The sequence below is a fragment of the Meles meles genome, chromosome 15 (assembly GCF_922984935.1).
Source record: "Meles meles chromosome 15, mMelMel3.1 paternal haplotype, whole genome shotgun sequence".
Classification (NCBI taxonomy): domain Eukaryota; kingdom Metazoa; phylum Chordata; class Mammalia; order Carnivora; family Mustelidae; genus Meles; species Meles meles.
Genome location: NC_060080.1, coordinates 34,341,704 through 34,360,092, shown reverse-complemented (window position 1 = coordinate 34,360,092; position 18,389 = coordinate 34,341,704). Strand labels below are relative to the sequence as shown.

At 37.2% G+C, this 18,389-nt stretch overlaps 1 protein-coding gene across 5 annotated transcripts in view; it reads right to left on the bottom strand.

Moving 5' to 3' along the window:
- The window catches only part of EML4 (EMAP like 4), a 159,224-nt gene that overhangs the window by 123,669 nt on the left and 17,166 nt on the right, over window positions 1-18,389 (bottom strand). Inside the window, exon 2 of one of the 5 annotated variants that reach the window (XM_045979110.1) lies at window positions 17,909-17,952. The exons of the other annotated variants lie outside the window; for them this stretch is intronic. The gene's annotated coding sequence lies outside the window, so the exon portion shown is untranslated. The remainder of the gene's footprint in view (window positions 1-17,908; window positions 17,953-18,389) is intronic. 5 annotated transcript variants of the gene reach the window in all.

The window sequence follows — 18,389 nt, the reverse complement described above, 5'->3', positions numbered from 1 at the left end:
GGCAAAGAGCATAGGGTCCAAGATCTTTCCGTGCAGAAGCAAACAACCCTAATACATTTCAGTCACCCTTAAGATATTGTATTTTAAAAATTACTTATGTGAAAATTAGTTATACCTGATATTTTTATATTATTATATATTTTGAGGTTGTATGTTTATACATATATTTCGTACATATATTTTTAAAGTGTTGGTTATGTGTGAATATTACTCATATAAAACTTTCACAAAACATGTATATTATATGTGATATTCTCAGGAAGTGTTATATATCCCAACTCAAAAATAGTTATTTCTTTTTAGAATGTGATCAATAATCATGCTGACATGTTTACATTATTTTTATATAACCATACTGAAAAATAGCAATAAATGTATAGCTAATGTGTATGAACATTTATTCAGTGCTACATGTAGTCTTATTTAATCTTCACAAATTTAGAATTATATAAAACCATATGAAACTGCCAATATGCAACTGTTTTTGACGTACAAAAAAGGTATTTAAATTATCTGCATATTACAGATGTATAAATTAACCAAAGAGAGGTTAAGCCAAAGATTACACAACCAATAAATGGTAGCTTTGGAATTTGAACCTAGGCCTGTCTTTTCTTTTTTCTTTTTTTTAATTCCTGGGAGTACAGCCTACAGTTCTTTTTTCCCCTCAAATCATCTTAGTGATTCTGTCATTTAGTACCATGTAATAAATTCTTTCTGCTCAAACTAGCTAGAAAAGATCCTGGGTTTCTGCAACTAAATGTGATAAATAATGGTTCTATTTTTCCCAAACATAATTAACTAATCCATCCTTTTCCCATTAATTCGAAATGTAACCTTCATCATAAGCCAAATACTTTATATATTTGAGTCTGTTCTTTTAAAAAATATTTCTGTGTTTATTCAACTGCCAACACCACACTTTTTTGATTATTATAACTTTAGAGTAATTGTTAGTATGTGTTTGGATAAATGCCCAGGCCTGTCTTGATCACTGTTCTATTCAAACTCACCAGCGACTATTACAATTCACTGTGAGGATTCAAATTTTATTATTTGCCAAATTAAACAGAAGTTGATATCCCTCTAGTTAACGCAGGTAATACCCTCAACTGTTTCTTATACTAAACAGCTCCACCATCGGCAAGCCCTTAGGCTCTGTTAAGAAAAAGAACCACTTTACACAAATGATCAGAGAAACCATGACAAATAATAGAACGAACACCTACCATGTGCCTCTTATATCATGCACTCTAAGGACAAATCACTCAGTATATGCGCCAAAAATACATTTCCTAAATCTAATCATGATGAAGAATCAGACAAAGCCATGTTGACAGACATCCTAAAAAATAAATCCTCAAAAATGTTAATGCCATAAAAGGAAGAAAAAAAAACCAAGAGGATTCAGGAATGGTTCAGTTCAAGATTAAGGAAAGCAAGAAGACTAAAGAAACAAAAATTTAGGGGCACCTGGCTGGCTCAGATGGTTAAGCATCTGCCTTTGGCTCAGCTCATGATCTCCAGGTCCTGGGACTGAGCCCCATGTCGGGCTCCCTGCTCAGTGAGGATCTGCTGCTCCTTTCCTTCTGCTTTTCCCCTGGCTTGTGCTCTCCCTCTCTCCCTGCCCCCCCATCTCTGTTTCTGTCTCTCAAATGAATAAATAAAATCTTAAAAAAAAAAACAAACAAAACTTAAATGCAGTGCATGATCTTGGATTGGAACAGGAAAAAAATGCTATATGGGACAAACTGGTGAAATTTTAATAATGTCTACAGATTTAAATATAATACTGTAATGTTTATTTCCCAATTTTGATCGCTATACTATAGGTGTGTAAGTGAATGCCCTTATTTTTAGGAAATGCACAATGAGGTACTTAGGGATGTATTTGCAAATTCTTTTCAAATGGTTCAGCAGGAAAAATATCTATGTAGAGAAAGAACAAAAGAGCATACATGCCATAACGTTAACAACCATGAGAGCGAAGAATATTCAGGAGTTCTTTTCTATATATTTGAAATTGTTGCAAAATAAAAGTTAAAGGGAAAAAGAAAGGAGAAGTAATGCATTTTAGAAAATTACATATGCACAAACACAGAATTCATGAAGTTTTTACTTTTATCCCACATTCTAAGACATATCAAAACCAAGTACAAGATATGGTCTCTATTCTGAAGGAATTTTCCATTTAGCTGACGTGACAAAAGCAAATACTTTTTTTATTAAAAAAATGTCATAAAGAAGGACAAGAATAGCTACCAAAAGAGCAACAGGCAAAAAAGTGCTAGGAATTTAAAGAGACAAAAGATCAGGATGGACAAGCATGGTCCCACTGAAAGAAAAGACATTAGATTCAGGTCCTGAAGTCTAAGTAAAGCCTTGGCTAGACAGAAAAGAGAAAGAAGAACATTCCAAAGTAGAATATTTGTAAATAAATGAATGAGTAATAGAGATTGATTATACAGTCTATTAACAATGGAGAATGAAAATCAGGGCCAGAAAGGAAGGCTGGGGCCAAATTATGGAGAGCTTTGAATCCTACCCTAAAGAAAATCAGATTTCATACTACAGGCAATAGCCAACCACTAAATGATTCTGACATATTATTAATACAAATAATTTCTACATTTCTGTCTAGAATCTGACTGATTCACTAAAATTGACAATTCCTAAAAAGAACCTTCCCTTTTGTGCTAACAGATCTTTTGCTTCCTGCATTTGAAATGCCTGCTGATTCAGGGCAAACCACACAGAATTAATTAATTATTTATTTTATTTATTTACCTATTTTTAAAGATTTTATTTATTCACTTGACAAGACAGATCACAAGTAGGCAGAGAGGCAGGCAGAGAGACAGAGAGGAGGAAGCAGGCTCCCCACTGAGCAGAGAGCCTGATGCGGGGCTCTGGACCTGGGATCCTGGGATCCTGGGGACCCTGGGATCATGACCTGAGCTGAAGGCAGAGGCTTTAACCCACTGAGCCACCCAGGCGCCCCCCCCCCCCACAGAATTTAATGCCAAACATTTATTAAATGTTTATTTGGGGTTAGACAAGCTGGGGATGCAGACTCAGCACCAACCATATGGTCCCTATAAAGGACTGTTTAATTCAACATCATTTACACCTATAATAGGTATTGGTCAAACAAATTATTATAGTTTTAGTATATCTCTTCTCTTCACAAAATATTAAAATGTAAACATTTGCTGGTAAGCTTCACTGTGTGAAATAGATCTTTATTTTGTTAGTGTTGATTTGTCAACACTAAAAGTTTTCATTAAGCGTTCTAATTCAGAATCATATATCAGTGATCACATCTGGAAGTATTTTTTGTTACACATAAGCCAAACTTACACTAAACTCATTCTACAAGGTCAAGTTTATAAATGACAAATTGCAATCTAAGATGCCAATTTTGTAAATGCTACATGAATCACCTTTTTTGAGAACCCTTCATTATATTTCCAACACCTCCGGCAGAGAATCAAATTACCTCAGCACCTAATACACAGAAAGAAAGGCCTAGAATCAAAGGGATTTTTTTTTCATGATTACAGAAGGAAATAGCATTCTGTTTGAATATTTATGATTTCTAAAAGCATATAGTGTGGTAATGGGAAGAATTATAATATTAAAGACTCTCATAATCTTGGCATTTCATGAATATCTGCTCAAAAAAACATTTACCTAGATTCACTGCTAACTTGTAATCGTACCTAACAATACTAATTTACTGTGAAGAATCATTAGAAGAATTCCCTGTTTCTGTTATCCTTGGTGGGGAAAAGAACAATTACAGCAAGCCATTCAGCAGGGGTAGCAAACTACTGCCCAGAAGCTGAATCCAATCCAATCACCTGTTTTTGTAGGGCAGCAAACTAAGAATTATTTTTTATAATTTTAAATAGCTGAAAAACAAATTCAAAGAAGAGTTCTTAAGGACCCACAAAAATTATATAAAACTGTGTCCATAAATAAAGTTTTATCAGAACACAACTCTACCCAGTCTTCTAGGTACTGTGTGGCTGCTTTATAAAATCAGCAGAGTTGAGTAATTCTGCCAGAGACCATGTGTCCCACAAAGCCTAAAATATTTACTATCTAGCTACTTACAGAAAAAGTTTGCTAATACCTGCCACACAGCACAGCAGACAAGAGATTAAAGCCTTAGGCAGTGAAATTTGCCCAACCTAGATTCAAAACCTGTTTACGCCTCTAGTAACACTCTTGTCTAGTGATTAAATGGCTCTAAAACTCCAACTTCCAAATTTTTAAAAGACAGACAATAATAGTATCTACCTCATAAGACTGTTGCAAGGATTAAAAAGGATAAACACATGCAAAGTGTTTATCAGCACTACACCTAGTAAGTAGTAAGCACTAAATATTAGGTGATGTTATTTCATATTTTTTTAAACATTTTATTTATTTATTGACAGAGACCGCTAGTGAGCGAACACAAGCAGAGGCAAAGGGAGAAGGAGAAGCAGGATCCCTGCTGAGCAGGGAGCCTGGCGCAGGGCTCGATCCCAGAATCCTGGGATCATGACCTGAGCCAAATGCAGATGCTTAATGACTGAGTCACCCAGGTGCCCTGATGTTATTATATTTTTATTATTCTCATTATCATAGAGTTGCAAAGGAATCTCTCCCTATCAAACTGCTGGGGTCCAGGCCTTCTTCTTATCATGTACATATACACAGCACAAAAGTATAGCACCTATTCCTTTTCTGATTTTTTCCTTCTTTAGCTCCAGGAAATAAAAGTCACACAAAAACATGTAGAAAAGGCCTTTATAAAACACAGGGTAGCTATAAACTCTGGAAAAAAATACAGATTAAAATGATTTACAATATTAATCTGTGATTCCAGACTTTATGGCTACATAATACATACAATCATTTCTATAGGAAATTATACCATTCCTTATACTACAAATAAAATCTACATAATGTTCAAGTGAACCGTGTTATATTCACTTTAGTTACGGCTATGTTAAGACATTTGGTTTGCTTAATGATGACAAACCGAATTTATTCAAGTTCAGAAAAACTGTAATGTATATAATACAGATTCGAAATGTTTTCATTTCGGATCCTATGGTAAACAAAAGGACTATCAAAGAAAAATTATGTCTACTGGACTATGAAGAAAAAAATAAATTTCCTTTTAAGTGATATTTATGGAAAGAGTTATACTTATAACTTAATTTTAAGTTCTTAAAGGTTTAATAGTCACAAATTCAACTTCATAAACCAAATGGACATACACTGAGCCTAGCTATGTGGCCTTGAGCACGTTATTCAACCTAAGCCTTAGTTTCCTCATCTATAAAATGGGACAATGATACTCTTTCATAAAGCTTATTGTGAGAATTAAATGAGTCAATACATGTAAAGACTGGGAACAGAACCTGATACAGACTTGTGCTCAATAAATGTTAAGTTACTAGAATTACGTTTTCATTTAACTAAATCACCACACTTTTTTAAGTAGGCTCCATGCCCAGCATGGAGCCCAATGTAGGGCTTGAACTGACAACCCCAAGACTAAAGACCCGAAATCAAAAGTCAGATGTGCAACCAACTGAGCCACCCAGGTGCCCCAAATCTCTACATTTTGATGGAAATGCCTTCAGTTAAAATTCCTAGCTAGCACGTAGCCAAGAAAAACGACCTGAATTAGCATAGATCATAAAAATCTTCAGAAATTCAACTCTAATGATGGAAATTAGAATACAGGTATCCTTCACTTAAAAGGAAATTTACATGGACTTCAAATTTTAAACAAGTCGTAACTCTAAAGACTGTGGTCTTCCAAACTTGACAACTTATACTATACCACTGCTATGTTGCTATTACAGTCAACAATTAGAGGACGCAATTCACTTCATTCATCTGGGCCATCCCTAGAAGAACACAGCAGGCAATCCATGGAGAATAGGGGAGGTGACAAAGACCTGGACTAAAGGATGCAGTGGTAGTTTGTGGGTGGGCCATCATTTCCTGCCTGCTTCCTCTATACTTCCTGCAAAGCACTGAAAATTTCAGTCCTTTGCCTTATATGCTATTTTCTCCAACAAAGATTCAACAAAAGGTATGCCAATATTATTATATGAGTGTCTGCAAAAACACTAAAAATGCCAAAGAAGATTTAAAACAATCCTTCAGGTATGGATTTAGAAATGTTATGATATTTAGAGCCAACCTGCTGAATTTGAGGATTATTGTCTCTACAAAGAAAATATGAGTCTAAATAGAGCCAAAATTTCTGAAACTATCTTTTCAACTGAGAAAACTCAAACAAAAAAATTTTTTGTTTTGATCCTGATGACCAGTAAATAAGAATAAGAATACATATTTGAGGGGTGCCTGGGGGGCTAGTAGGTTAAGCATCTGCCTTAGGCTCAAGTCATGACCTCAGATCCTTGGATCAAGCCCTGTGGTGAGCAAGGAGTCTTCTTCCTCTTCCTCTGCCCCTGCCAAGCTTGCGCTCGGTTGCGCTCGCTTGCGCTCATATAAATAAAATATAAATAAAATACATATTTGAATGAAGAAATTAAATTTGACAGCCACAAATTAACATTTATCTACATAAGCATTTACAGTGAATTCACAAAAGATTACTATTTCTAGCTAAGTGTAGAGCAAAGGCCATAAGTAATGACCTTCAAAAACTCCTTATTCATCTCTACACAGTACTATATTTCTATTTTAAATATTAGTAACTTTATTTACCCAGCCATTTTTCATCCCATTAAGAAATGACACCCTGTCTGGGGCGCCTGGGTGTCTCAGTGGGTTGGAGCCTCTGCCTTCGGCTCAGGTCATGATCCCAGAGTCCTGGGATCAAGCCCCGCATCGGGCTCTCCGCTCCGTGGGAAGCCTGCTTCCTCCGCTCTCTGCCTGCCTCCCTGCCTACTTGTGATCTCTGTCAAATAAATAAATAAAATCTTAAAAAAAAAAAAAAAAGAAATGACACCCTGTCAAAGTTGTTTTTTAGACTGACACAAATGACATTCCATGTAATTTGTTATCATTATCTCATAGAAAACAGTCTCCTTCCATGCTTCCACAAATACACTTAGATAACTTTTGTTTCCCTAACATATTCACCATGTGACTAGTAAATGACAGACCTTAGATTTCCATAAGCTTGGTTCCTTCTCTGTCCCACCCATCCTCTCCCCTGAAAGGTTACCCTCCTTTCCAATGCTTTTCACCACGTCCTTTGTGATGCTGCTTCTTTTATAAACTTCCCCAGTGCCCTTAACAGGACTTCACTCCACGCATCTTTCTCTATAACTCTCATACAACAGACTAGAAGATACCAGAAATTTATCTTCTTCTTATCATGGCACACATATGAGTACTCCAGAAGTCTCCTGTTACAACCTTTCTCTTTTACTTGTAATTAGGCTCTACCTAACCTTCATTATCATCATCAACCAACTTCCCAGTCACTCCCCAATTTATACAGAATTTTAATGCCTGTTTTACTATCTTCCTTGCCATTTTGGTCATCATCAGTCTGACTTTCAGATCCATCTGAACATCCTAAAGCTGCTCTCCTCCTTAAAGAGAAGATATCCAACTACAATGGTCTTTATCTCCAATATTCACTCAAATAATCCACCTGTGTGACCTCTCTAGCCCTTATCAACCAGAACAGTTATGCATCTGAAATAAAATTCATTACTTTGACCTACAACCACCAGTTCTTATCCTTCAGCTCTTTCACTTTTTTTCCCATCATACTTTTCTCACTAGCCTCATGGAAACTTTGGCATTGTGCTCCTCCATCTTCTCCCTAATTATAAGCCTTGTCTTGGCTTCAGTTCTTTCCCCATCCAGCCCAGGCACCCAAAATACATCCCCTCACTACATTACCTTCAATTTTTGGTCCCTGGTTCCTTTCACACCATTTCTCCCTCTCTCTAAAGTTTTATCTTCCCAATACCAGCATACTGCAGAGAGAGTAGGCATGGAGGGGATATACACCACAGAGGCCACCACAAAATCCTCAAGTCATCAAACTCATCTGAGTCCATTTCCCAAGTAAACTCCCACTTCCATTAGCCGCAGCAGCTATTTCAAATCTTCAGAATTCTCTTCCAGTTTCCAACTCCACCACTTCTCATACTTTCAGAATGTGTCCTCACCTCGTCTTTCAAAAAGGAAAGAGCAGACTTCAGGTAGACTACCCCTCTCAAAACTGGCATCCTTGCCTCCTTTTCTCCAAACTCCATGAAACCGTTGTTTCTTTGGTTAAGTACTCATCCTTTCTCAGTGCTATGTCGTTCTTGTGTCCATTATACATGTCCTACTCGTCTCACATCTCACCTACCCACTGTTTCACTTGTTCTGAGCATATATGCATTCACATTTCTATCAATTCAAAAAATTCATGCTCAATTTTATGTCAGATCCCCCTCTACCTCCCTAAAGAAAACTCTGGTAGGAATAAGCTACAGTTGCTGTTTTGACATTTTCATTTTCTACTCACCACCTGTCCCGCAGAAAACTGATCTCCATAGTTCCACTAAAGTCACTAATAACCTAATTTAGTCCTCACAACAACCCTATGAACTAGATGTAAGTTCTATCCTCATTTTACAAATGAGGCACAGAACATTAAATAATCTGTCCAAGGACAGAAACTATTAATTGTGGGAGCCAGGAATTACACTCAGGCACTATGACTCTCTCTAGAGCCCAGAGTCTTAACCACTATCCTATTATAACTACATATAGTCAGATTATAAGCACATATATTATTCCTTTAATTCCATTTTACAAATCCTAGCTTGGGCGGGGGGAGGGGGGGGGGATAGGCACATCTTGAATTATTTCCAGAACTGTAATCTCTGTCAAGAGCTAATGATACACGTAATCGGGCTTAACTCACATTTAGTCATTATTCTATGTTCACTGGTTTCTTCTGAAGTGTCAGTAAATGATTACTTTCAAATCTTTGTTTTTTAAGATGAAATATTCACTACTGAAATATATTTCCCAGGTATTTTTTTAAAGATTTATTTGTTTATTTGACAGACAGAGAGATCACAAGTACGCAGAGAGGTAGGCAGAGAGAGAGGGGGAAGCAGGCTCCACTGAGCAGAGAGCCTGACGCAGGGCTCGATTCCAGGACCCAGGGCTCGATTCCAGGACCCTGAGACCATGCCGTGGGCAGAAGGCAGAGGCTTAACCCACCAAGCCACCCAGGCACCCCCCAGGTATTTTTTTTATAAAGATTTTATTTATTGAGAGAGAGAGAGAGAGAGAGAGAGAACGAGCAGTGGGAGAGGGAGAGGGAGAAGCAGTCTCCCCGCTGAGCAGGGAGCTAGACTTGGGGCTCGATCCCAGGACCTGGAGATCATGACCTGAGCCAAAGGCAGATGCTTAACCGACTGACCCACCCAGGCGGCCCCCAAAAAGTATCTATCTAAGAGATTTAAAATTACTAATTTATTGAAAAGATCTACAATTTATGTTGAGTTTACACTACTCACCTTCCTTTCTAAAGTCTACTGGTTGGGTTTTGTTTTTGTTTTTTTCATTTTATTTCTTTTTTAAATTTTTTAGAGTAGGGGAGGGCTGAAGGAGAGAGAATCCCAACAGGCTCCATGCCCAGCACAGAGCCCGATGCAGGGTTCAATCTCACAAAACTGAGATCATGACCTGAGCCAAAATCAAGAGTTGGATGCCTACCTGACTGAGCCACCCAGATGCCCTGACTTTTCACTTTTTAAAAAACATTATTTGGTTAAATTGAGATCTTAAATGTATCTTCGCAAAGAGAACTGTTATCACCTGCTGGCAAAAGAGGACTAGAGATTTTATTGCCTATGTTTATCTATTTTGGGTTGCCTTCACCATTGGTAATTTTTCTAGTAAGTTAAAAAGATATAATTTACTCTTTTTTTTAAAAAAACGATTTTTATTTATTTGAGAGAGAAAGAGTATGAGCCGGGGGGAAGAGCAGAAGGTTCAGTATCAAATCTCTGATTCTGAAATTCTCAATTACTATATTCAACTTAATGAAAATACTCCATCTAAATGTAGTCAACATATGGCATGAAATATCACCAAGAGTTAAACAATCTTCAAAGATACACTTGTCTGCCATGAAAAAGGAGTAACTGCTCCTATAAAGTTTGGTTAATGGAATACTAGGTTCTACAGGGAATTCAGTTACTGAAAAATAATTAACTTTAATAACACTTGGTGCAATAAAGATTGGAGGGAAAAAAATCTCCAATGACCTAATGCTCCATTTCCGTCCAGGCTTCCTGTAGTAAATGTATAATGTTGCAATAAAACTCTTTGAAAAATGAATCATCTTGAACCAAACATAATCAACAAGATAATGATTAACCAAAGGCTGGCACAAATCCTACCAGAGTAATATAATGCAAATTCAGCCTCTTGAAAGATAATTCATGTTCAATGCTAGTATCTCAGAAATGTAAGACAATGACTGGGTCCATGCAATATGACTATGTATTGACACAAACATATGTAGAACTACATTTAGAATCTTCCTGTCTTAAATTTTTATAATTCTCATCATTTACCCACAAAACTAACAAATGGGCTTTATAGTGTCGTATCCACATTGCTCACTTTCCACAAAATTCTCGAAAATTATTTCCTAATGTTTACTACAATTTATGTATTTCTGTTTATTTTAGTAAGTCATAAAAACTGAGCATGATGTGTTAGGCACTATATTACTACGAACACTGTATCCTTTTAAAAATGTAATAATGTATGTCTTTCACAAAATTAAATCGGTAAATTATCATGTAGGGCACATGCTCTAATATTTTAGAGAGTAACACAATGGAGTTATCCTCTACCTTCTTACTTCAGAACAATACAAATCTACCAAACAGCTAATGCAGGTTAGGAAAACCGGGCTAAATTAGGGCAGCCATAAAACAAGGCTAAGTAGCTGGATCCTAAAGGACTAAACCTAGAAGTCTGACCTCAGAAGCACAGTTTCAATAACCAACGAGCTACCTAACCATGTAAATACTTGGAGAACTAATTATTTTTTTATGTAATACTCAAAACTTAATTGGGAAGTAAAGCAAAGTCTTAAACCAACAGTGCTGTTTGTTATTGTTTGTAAGGAAAAATAGGAACTGTAATCCTTGTCTCATACCCAATACAGAAATCAATCTAAAACAATGTAAAAGTAAAAGCACCAGCCACAGGAAACAAAAGATAAATTAGACTTCAACAAAATTTTAAAAATTCCTACTGACCAAAAGACATCCTTAAGAAAACAACTGGGCAAGCTGCAACCTGAAGGAAAATATTAAGGGCATATACAGCTTACAAAGGATTTATATTCATTGCACTTAAGTTCAACAAACAATAAAAATATAAATAATCCAATTGAAAAAATGTGAGGTGAAAAATATACACATATATTTTTGTCTAATCTCATTTCAAAGGACTTGATTTTCTTCATAGAGTGTAGGATATTCCAGTTTCAAATAAACCATTCACATTCGAAAAGTTTATGATAACCATCTCTGTGAGTGCATTTATATAGGATATAAAAATAAAGCATTATAAATATGATTTAAAATGAGCACATGAATTGCCTTGAAAATGGTAATAGGGAAATTCTACAAAAATTTGACAATAAAGATCAACACATTAAACACATTAAAAAGAACAATGCATATAATGGCTCTTAACAAATAACAAAAGTGAAAAAAATGAAAACAAAGTATATCCACAATGACCCTTTAAGAAATCTCAGAGATGAAAGAACTTGAGAAATTAAATCATTTTCGTGCTTATGATAGCAGTAGATTACGTTTGGGCCTAAGAAATAAGTTGCAAGAGCAATTTCTTTCCTAAGAAATCTTTCTACTCTCAGTCTAAACAATTACACAACAGACATAACTCAAATACTTTTCCTCTTTTTATTCTTCATCCCGAAACATTTTATTAGTTTTTTCTTTAGTAAATTAGGTACACATTACGTGGTATTTACTATGAAGCATGCTGCGATGTAGCTCATGATGAAGACTAAAATTTAGATAATGAAGCCAAAGAGGCAAACATGTCAATCCTCCCAGCTTCCTAGCTATGCTCTCCACAGTCTTGAAGCCTGCAAAGCAATTTTACTACCATTGTGTTTCATCTCTCACTTCTCTAGATTAGCAAAATCCTGAATGTTTTTTTTACACACGTACCAAGAATCTCAGGGTCAAAGCGCCTGGGTGGCTTGGTGGGTTGAGCCTCTGCCTTTGGCTCAGGTCATGATCTCAGGGTCCTGGGATCAAGCCCCGCATCGGGCTCTCTGCTTGGCGGGGAGCCTACTTCTCCCCCTCTCTCTGCCTGTTGCTCTGCCTACATGTGGTCTCTTTCTTTCCCTCTTCTCTGTCAAATAAATAAATAAAATCTAAAAAAAAAAAAAAGAATCTCGGGGTCTTCAGATAATGACTGAAGAAAACTGAAAACAATAGTGGAACCAACTATTTTGAAAACACTGAGACAACAGCAACCGTTTTCTAGGCTTTTGAATTCTTGTAGAAGCCCATTACTCCAGCAAAATACACTTATATTTTAATATATGAGGTTTCCTTATTTCTCATCCTACCCTTCATGTTGTTATAAAAGTGAAAAGAGAGGACCAAGATCTTTGCCTTAAAAGCGTTATTAGTATTAGAAGTATTGGAAGTGGTCAGAAGTCAATCACAGATTTCTTAAGACAACAGAGTAATTTCCACTGAGGTATAAGGCCTAGACTCTTGGAAAAGAGACACTCAGTTGGGACTTTCAAAATTCAATTTGAGATGGTGATAAAACAAACAAGTGGCAACGAAAACTAGAGTGAAGGAAAAGAGAAGTGAATGTGATACAAATAGGTAAATGAAAAGATCTAACAGTAAATCCATAAATTAAACGATTGTAGATTCCATTTGGCATTGCTTGTCCAACTCATAACTCCCCCAAGTGGCCATGTGTGTTCCACACTTTCCCCTCATTTGAGAAACTGCTCAATTCCCCTCATATTATTCTAAACAGTGATTTCAACTGAAAACTGTTACCTTCCTACATGATGGCCTTGCCCTTCCTACACCCAATGAGTAGTTGTGGGATTAAAAACTGGATGTGAGCAGGACCAAAGTCTTTTCTTTGGATTTTTCAAACTAGTGCTAAGGTAAAGAAACTTTGAGAATGTGGTTCCAGAACTACAGGGATGACCCTTGCTTATGAAAAAGGCTTATTTCAAAGAACAAAGCCTGCATGTATAAAAGAATGGAAGAGAAAATTCCAATGATTACATGTGTCTGCCCTCAATTATGGATACAGTTACTATAAATAATAAGTATGGGGCGCCTTGGTGGCTCAGTGGGTTAAAGCCTCTGCCTTCCGCTCGGGTCATGATCTCAGGGTCCTGGGATCGAGCCCCGCATCGGGCTCTCTGCTCAGCAGAGAGCCTGCTTCCTCCTCTCTCTCTGCCTACCTGTGATCTCTGTCTGTCAAATAAATAAATAAAATCTTTAAAAAAAAAAAAAAGAAAGAAAAAAAGAAATAAATGTAAAGAAAGCCACTTTGTAAACTCTTGGTTTACCAGGATTTATTCAGAGATTCAACAAATATAATCATTTTAGCTTTAAGTTTAAATAAAACAATAAAAGATTTTATTTATTTGACAGAGCGAAAGAGGGAGAGAGAGAGCACAAGCAGGGGAGCAGCAGGCAGAGGGAGAGGAAGAATCAAGCTCTCTGCTGAGCAGAGGGCCCGATGTGGGTCTCAAAGCGAGGACCGTAGGATCAGAACCTGAGCCCAAGGCAGATGCTCAACCAACTGAGCCACCCAAGCGTCCCTAAATAAAACTCAAATTGTGCACATTTATACATATATTAAGTAGAAAAAGTAGGTAATAAAATTCAACACAACATATGACTGCAATCACAAAACAAATGCGTAAGTTTAGGGGTTAGCAGATGATGGCTGGACAGCCAAGTCCAGTCTGTTTTTTGTACGACCTGTGAGCTAAGAATGGTTTTTTAGGTTTTTTAATGTTTGGGGGGAAAACATCAAGAACAGCATATTCTGCAGTATGTGAATGAATGAAATTCAAGTTTCAGTGCAGTGTCCATTTACTGGAACAGGAATACACCCATTTGTTATATCATCCATGGCTGCTTTCATGCTACAACAGAGTGAAATAGTTGCTTTTACAGAAAGTTTGCCAACTCCTACCCAACACAGTAAACATACATACCAAAACACTTCAAAAGATTGTGTTAAGAAGGTAGGATCTTAAGTAATTTCACCTTGTCTTTATCTTTCCAGTCTAAGATGTGATAATACTTTCTATGAAAACAAAACTTTAAATTTAAAAACAAAACAAAACTTGAAAACAGGCTGTAATAGCTTCTGATTTCCCTTCCTCTGTTGTACAGCCATCCCAATTATTTAAATCTGTATTTATTTCCCAATTTATTTATCCAATTTTCCCACACCAAGTAAACACCACCACCAAATAGATCACCAACACTAACAAACTAGGAGTTAGTTAGCCATGATTCATTCCTTCTCTTCATCCTTTACCACCCATCCATCAGCAGACCCATTGGCTCTTCAAAATACATTCCAAATGCTACCACTTCTTTCACCACTACTACCCAAACCCCAGTTGTCAACATCTTTCACCAGTACTCCCTCAAGGATCCCCTAAGATCTGAGGTTGTAGGGGTCTAGAAGGAAGAGACTTAAGGTAATAAAGTTAGACAATAGAAGAAAATATAGGTAACTCACACATACCCAAACAATCTAAAATTTAAGTTTTACTATTCTTGTTCTCATTTTGGCAAGATTATCTCAATTCTCCAAGCAGTTCTTTCTTACTCTCCCCCCACCCCATTTATTGACTTACTTATTTAGGATAATATTCCCTATGCTGTATCTTTCACTCCTGTGACTTACTCATTTCCTAACAGGAAGAGTTCTTTTAAGAGGAATCTTTCAGCTTTCATTTAACAAATCCTGTTGCTTCTTTCCTGTATTTCTTTTTTAAGATTTTATTTACTTATTTGACAGAGAAAGAGAGATCACAATTAGGCAGAGAGGCAGGCGGGGGGGGGGGGGGGGCGGGGAGCAGACTCCCCGCTAAGCAGAAAGCCCAACATGGGGCTCCATCCCAGGACCCTATGATCATGACCTGAGCTGAAGGCAGAGGCTTAACCCACTGAGCCACCCAGATGCCCCCTTTCCTGTATTTCTAAATTTAAAATGAAACTATGAATTTTGGGGTGCCTAGATGTTTCAGTTGGTTAAGCATCTGCCTTCGGCTTAGGTCATGATCATAGATTCCCCGTTCGAGCCCCATGTTGGGCTCCCTGCTCAGTGAGGAGTCTGCTTCTCCCTCTCTCTCTGCCTCTCCCCTGGCTCATGCACACACTCCCTGTCGAATAAATAAATAAGAAAAAAAAAAAAAGAAAAGAAACACAAATACTGATTCCATTTATAAGACACACCACAGGGGCGCCCGGGTGGCTCAGTGGGTTAAAGCCTCTGCCTTCGGCTCAGGTCATGATCCCAGGGTCCTGGGATCGAGCCCCACATCGGGCTCTCTGCTCGGCAGGAAGCCTGCTTCCTCCTCTCTCTCTGCCTGCCTCTCTGCCTACTTCTGATCTCTGTCTGTCAAGTAAATAAATAAAACCTTTAAAAAATATATATATATAAAAAAAAAGACACACCACAGAAAAAAATAAAGCCCAATTTTTAAAAATAGATTTTATTTATTTATTTGACACACAGAGAGAGAGAAAGAGTACAAGCAAGGGGAGATACAGAGGGAGAAATGAGTGGGGAGCCCGAAGCAGGGCTCAATCCCCGGACCCAGGGATAATGACCTGAGCTGAAGGCAAACACTTAACCAACTGAGCCACCCAGGTGCCCCTGAAGCCTAATTTTGATTTTTTAATGTGTCTTGTGGTTTTGGTGACCAAGAAAATGGACTAACTGTTCTCTTATACCTCTATAATTAAATGAAATTTACTGACTGAATTTTTCATAAAGCACGCATTCTCTAATACTCAACATAAGAGAATAGGAGCAAATGGAAGTACTGTGGTATACTGGATGTTTGAAGGCATAAAACTTGCTTCACCACACCAACTGTATGATCTCAAACTAACCTTCTTAAATCTTACAGCTTCCTCATTTATAAAAATAAAGATATTAATGCCTACTCTAACTCCTAAGATTGTTAGTGAATCCAGAGATCATATTCTTGGGGTGCCTGGGTAGCTCAATGGGTTAAAGCCTCTGCCTTCAGCTCAGGTCATGATTACAGGGTCCTGGGATGGAGCCCCGCATGGCATTGGGCTCTCTGCACAGCAGGGAGCCTGCTTCCTCCTCTTTCTCTCTGCCTGCCTCTCTGCCTACTTGTAATGTCACCCCCCCAAAAAAAATCTTTAAAGAGAAAGTTTTTAAAAAAAGATCATATTCTTGAAAGTAATTTTAAAAAATAAACTCTAAAATAGAAATATAAAATATTAACTAAAATACAATCATTGAAACATATCATTTTCTGTCTACAAAGCTTTAATTTCCTCTGCACTGTTTTTCAAATGTAGACGAGAATTTTACTGAAATATTTGCTATACAGTTAGAGTAATCAAGACAGTGTGTAATAATGATAAACATAGCAATCTATGGAACAAAACAGAGTCCAGAAGAGAGCAACACCAAGTGGTCTATTGCTTTTCAGCAAAAGTGCACCAAGGCAAATCAATCAACAAAGGTAAATCTTTTCTTTTTTTTTAAAAGATTTTATTTATTTATTTGACGGAGAGTGATGTCACAAGTAGGCAGAGAGGCAGGCAGAGAGAGAGAGAGAGGAGGAAGCAGACTCCCTGCTGAGCAGAGAGCTCGATGTGGGGCTCGATCCCAGGACCCTGGGATCATGACCTGAGCCGAAGGCAGAAGCTTTAACCCACTGAGCCACCCAGGTGCCCCAACAAAGGTAAATCTTTTCAATAAACAGTGCCAGAACAAAGAAGTATCAATGTACAAATCTCACCTCATTCTATTCGTAAAAATTAATTCTCGAGGGATCACAGACTTAAAAATAAAAGCTAAAACAATAAACTTAAAGAAGAAAATAACAGGAAAGAAACTGTGACTAAGAAATATTTATTTATGGGGAGCCTTGGTGGCTTAGCTGTTAAGCATCTGCCTTCACTCAGGTCATGATCAGATCCCAGATCCCAGGTTCTGGGATCAAAACCTGCATCTGGCTCTCTGCTTGGTGGAAAGCCTGCTTCTCCCTCTCCCACTCCCCCTGCTGTGTCTCTGTCAAATAAATAAATATATATATTTATAATATATAAATAATAAATAAATATTTATTTATATTTATATATATTTTTATATATTTTAAATTATATATATTTTTTAAATATATAAAAATATATAAATATATAAAAATCTTTTAAAAAAATTGTTTGATTTCTGCCTCCAGTTTCTAGCACAGAACTCCTAAAACTCTTAGAATTTTCTAAGTGGTAGGGGTGAAAAGAGAACTTTTCAGCCATACCAGAGTTTATGCTAATGGGGTAACTTTGGAGAACGGGGACTGATTATCAGAGGAATCAACAAGGTGATTAGAGAGCTGAACTTTCAGCCCCTCCCTCTATACCTCTGGGGAGGGGAGAAGGCCTGGAGGTTGACCTGTCACCACTGGTCAATGATTTAATCAATCGTGCCTATGTAATGAACCTAAATTGTATTCAAATGTTCTATATAAGAACTCTAAATGATGGGGTTCAAAGAGCTTCCACGTTGATGAGTACATCAAATTGTTGGGAGGTGACACTCCCAGAGACGGCAGGGAAGCTCCACACCTCTTCCCACATACCTTGTCTGGTGCATCTCTTCCATTTAAATATTTCCGAGTTGTATCTTTATAAAAAAAATAAAATAATGGTCTAAGTAAAGTGTTTTCATGAGTTCTGTACATCATTCTAGCAAACTGCTAAACCCGAGGAGGGGACCCATGGGAATCATCCATTATAACTGGTCAAAAGTACTTGATGCCCAAACTTGCAACCGGAATCTGACATGGGAGGCAATCTTGTGGGACTAAACCCTTAACCTGTAGGATCTGCACTAATGCCAGGCAATTAATGTCAGAATTGCCTGGTATGGAGAACCCATACATCTGGTGTCAGAAGTGTCATGAGTAGAGGAAATAAAGTTTTCTTTTAGAATCTTTGTGGCCCTGGATTAAACAAAACTTTCTTAGGAATAGGACCCCCCCCCCCCGCCAAAAAAAGCACATATATTATAAGAAAGAAAAAAATGATAAATTGAACTTCATGAAAATAAACTGATAATAA